Genomic DNA, 4611 nt, shown 5'->3' with positions numbered 1-4611 from the left:
ATAACAGCATGGCTTTACTTCTTATATTTCATTTTTATACTTTTCTGCTGGATGGTTAAGACCAAGGTAAAGCAGGACCTATGCATCAAGAGTTGTAGCTTTTGGGTCTGATAAGAAGACCAATTTTTCATGCTTATATCTGTTAATCTAAACAGCTACTTCGAAGACAATATTATGCAATATAACAGCTAAAGTTAAATTCCTATTGTTTTGTTTAGCGTAATTCTCTATCATTTTTAATGTTTTTTAAACTACTTTTTATCCTCTTTTAAAAATACAAAATGTAAGCAAGCAGGCACAGGTGCAGGGGGTTCAATTTCCAGGCCTGCCCCCAGGGCGTGCTGAGATGGCAATTGAGACTGCGTGTGGCGGCCTGTGCCTATAATCCCAGCTCTTGGGAGGCTGTAAACAGGTGGATCATTGTGAGTCCGATCTAGTATCGAGACCCTGAACATCCTGTAGACCCTTCCCTAAAATACAAATAACTAATCTACCTAAAATACACACACACACACACACACACACACACACACACACACACACACAGAACTAGGACTAGAGTTCTTATTTGATCCAGTTATTCATTCTGGGTATTTTTTTTTCCAAAAGAATTAAAAGCATTATGCCACAGCAATATGTGTGCACCATGTTTATAGCACCACAATTTGTAATTGGTAGATTTTGGAAACTACCCAAATGCCCATGGATCAATGAATGGATAAAAATGATGTGCTTTTTATGTAATGAAGCACTACATAGCCATTCAGGATACCCTTAATATATTTATTGCTAAATGGATGGATGTTGAGACCATATTCTAAAATGAAATAAATCAAACACACATGTGTAAAAATTGCATTGCTTCATTGTTTTGAGAAACTGAAAGTGTAAATAATAACCAAATTTGTGACATGGTGAAATGCAAAGAAATTTCTTAAAAGTGGCATGGAGTGAGGAGAGTGACAGGAAGGGGACAGAATAAATGAGTGATAAAGAAATGAAAGGGGAGGAGAACTAGTCTTATGGGACCTGGAGTCAAGACAAGGTGTAAAATTTCTTACAGAAGCCACCTGATGGTGAGATGGAGAAAAAGTCTAGGCATTCCCATCCTCCCAGTGACTTGTTTCTTATCACTGGCTCCCCATGGGTGGACTATTGGGCATCTAGAAGTTGTGGAATCAGGAAATTCACACCCCTGGGGGTCTTTAGAATTCCTGTTTCTCTTCAAGGAGGGGAAGAGGAGTTGAAGGAAGAGTAAGGGAATAGGGGAAAAAGAATCAAGGTATATCATGTAGAGGTACATATTCCCTATGACGATTGTGGTAACTATGTATATATCTAAAATCTATCAACAAACTTAATTAACTAAAAAAAGGGAAAATCTCAGAAAGTTTCCAGTAGACAAGAAAATGAGGATATCTCAAGCATCTCACTGGCTGCAGAGACCTGGGGAATGTGTGCAATGATGCTGTAGATATGAGAGTGGCTAGCTTGGTGAGTTTCATGCTGTTCAAGTATCAAGTAAAATAGCCAATAAGAAAAGTAGGTATGTTGAGGATTTCTATCAAGCAGGATGTGGCCCATGTCTCAGAGACTGCTTCAAACCTTTGAGAGCATGGAAACAATAGGTAGCTTACATGTAGAGGTAGTCCGTCCCACTGACCACTGCTATGGTGTCTTCATCAAGCTGGGCTTCACCTGTGATGGGATAAGGAGTGATGAAGGCAGCATGTTCAACCCTGGCATATTGGTGCTTCTTGTGAGTGTGATCTTCATGAAGGGCAACCATAACACTGAAGAGGAGGTCTGGGAAGCACTGAGTCTGATAGAGTCCTATGCTGGACAGAAACACTTCCTCTTTGGGGAGCCCTGGGTGCTCATCACCAAAGAATTTGTGAAGGAAAATTATCTGGAGTATCAGTAGGTGGCCAACAGTGGTCCAGCACAGTATGAATTCCCATGGGACCCAAGTGCCCATGCTGAAACCAGCAGGATGGAAGTCCTGGATTTTTTGGCCAAGATTCACAGGGCCAACTTGAGTGCTTTCCTACCTCATTATATAGAGGCTCTGCTAGAGGAAGAAGAGCGAACATTAGCCATACTTTCAGTCAACAGCTGCTTCCAGTTCAAGACCACTCTAAGTTTTAGTAGCCAAGATAGCAGTTTCTACCAAACCTAATCATAGAGGTTAAATGTTCACTTATTATACCATGAGCGTAGTTTGTTCCAAGACAACGTTATTTTGCAAAGAATGTAGGTCCTGTCATGAATCTGAAGAGAAACCAGAATATATCATCCATGAGTTCTTCATTTTTATGTATAAAGTATCAACTTATTTTATTTTTTAACACTGTATTATTTTAATATAACTTCAAGTCATAGAGGATTAGTTTCAAAATGTCAGTTTTCAAATGATGTGGTTCTCAGATGTGATGCTATTTACGAAGCAGTATGACTTTTATGTATGGTAAAGTGAATTGTATAAGCATTAATTTTGTTTTGTGATGTGGAGTATGTCAGGTGGTATTTCTATAAATCTTTCAAAAAATGATAGAACTTAGCTTTAAAACAGAAATTATGAAAATGATACTCAATTGTTGTCTGTTATGTCCTTTGTTCTATAAAGCTAAACAATTTTTTTTATTTTTATTTATTTATTTATTTATTTATTTATTTTTTTTTTTGTGTGTGGCCAGCTCAGCCCACCAGGGGGCGAGGCTGGCTGGCATGTGGTGCTGGGGGATTGAACCGCGGTCCCTGTGCTTTGCTTAGCTTAGCTTGTTCTAAGTTGGTGCTTTAGACCACTGAGCCATCTCACCAGCCCAAAGCTAAACAATTTCATATGGCTTTGTTTAGCTATTTCCACAGTGCAGGAGATAATTCATTTTATTTTTATTTAAATATATTTTAGTACAAGGTCTACAGGGTCTCACTACACAGATTGGATTCATAGTGGTCCTCCTGTTTTCAGCCTCTCAAGTGCTGGGATTACAGGTGTCTGCCATCATGCCCAGTCTCAGTTGCCCTCTCAGCGTGCCCCGGGGGCAGGGATGGCATGGCATGCCTGAGATCAAACCCTGGTCACTCTTGCTTTAGTCTCCTGAACTATCTGGGTGGCCACTGAAATTCATTTTAAAGAGAAAGATTCTATGCCTGCTTCTTTTGTTCCTGAAACCTGAACTGAACACTTGTTCATGCGAAAGCACTGTGCTACTCCTGGGAATCAGGATCAAGTGGAACTCGGCTGAAACTGCCTGCTGATCTCTCAGTCCCGGGTCGCTAAGTGATGCCGGAAGCTTTCTGTCCAACTGGAGAACAAAGTACCGCTGAAAGGACCCCTGCCCACCACCACCAACCTAAGGAATGTCTGCTTGCTCTCTCCTTCTCTCTCGTTTAGCCCACATTCCTGTTTGGTTCCCTGAGCACATACTGAGAGCTTTCTGGGTACAGGAGTCACGAAGATTTCAGGTCCAAATTATGTATCCAAATTATTTATAGGTGCAAGTGAAATTCCTTTGTATAAGGGTCACTGACAGGGTCCAGGTGTAGCATCACGGGACTGCTCAGGCATGTAGGCAACCAATATGGCCCTTGGGTACTACAAGGATTATTTTTGCTCATTCTTGAGTCTGGGCTGAGCGTACTACTGAGTCAGAATAGCTATTCACTTTCTTAATCTCCAATTCTTAGGAAAAACTGGATCATTTTTGCAACCAAGTTATTTGGAAGTACTTGGAAATTCCTAAACTCAACAAACTACATAGGTATAATTTTCTTTACAGAAAAACACTGTCATTAAATTCAGCTGCTCTTGCTCCAAGAAGAGCAACTTGTACTTGGTCAACTACTGCTTTTGCTCCAGAAAGAACACCTTCTCCTACCTGGTTACCTAGGAGCATGGCGAATAGCCTTTCAATCAGTGATCTTTCTCCGGGGTATCTTAAATAACTGCGCGCACTCAACAGCCGCACAGAAGCGAATATTGATAAACCTCAGGAGTGTAGAATACAAGCTGGCTGAACTGGATCATTTCCTCCTCATCAAAGGCTTCCCTCACTCATTAGTTGATGGGAAATCCACCGATTAGGTCACAAGATGTAATGTTGACACGTCAATCATTAAAAGCAACTGAGTGGATTCAGTTGAATATGTGTTTATACCGAGTGAATTATTATTTAAAAGGGGACGGGGTGCCAAGTCAGATACAAAATCCTGACATTTATCAACTTGCTTATTCACATTCTATTTAAATAATTGATTACCTGCTGGCGCTAATTTCTATTTTACCGGGGAAGAAATAGAAACTCATGTAAAACAGTTAGTTTAAGGTTTTGCTTTTTTAAAAATAATTAACAGTAAAATATAGTTATACAGTGTAATTTCTCTTTCTAATTATAATTTCATTCAGTTGAAAAATGATTTCTTTACTGGCTTACACTAGAATACTGCAACTGTCTCTAAGGCTGCATTCAAGTGAGAAACAACGGTGTCGTCTCCAAGTCTGCATTAAAATCAGTGGCATTTCATGAAACTTTTTTCTCTTATGCAGAATGTACTCTTTTGCCCCTGCTGAATCTGTGTGACAACTATAACTGCTACCATTGGGCAGCC

General features: G+C 39.9%; 2 pseudogenes; both read left to right on the top strand.

Moving 5' to 3' along the window:
• The first annotated feature begins 1081 nt into the window (after positions 1 to 1081).
• On the top strand, positions 1082 to 2179 carry LOC101565913 (annotated as a pseudogene).
• A 497-nt stretch (positions 2180 to 2676) lies between these two features.
• On the top strand, positions 2677 to 4137 carry LOC105742728 (annotated as a pseudogene).
• The last annotated feature ends 474 nt before the right edge of the window (positions 4138 to 4611 follow it).

This window comes from Octodon degus, unplaced genomic scaffold, assembly GCF_000260255.1.
Source record: "Octodon degus isolate 3935 unplaced genomic scaffold, OctDeg1.0 scaffold00069, whole genome shotgun sequence".
Taxonomy (NCBI): Eukaryota; Metazoa; Chordata; class Mammalia; order Rodentia; family Octodontidae; genus Octodon; species Octodon degus.
This window is presented reverse-complemented; position numbering and strand designations above follow the sequence as displayed.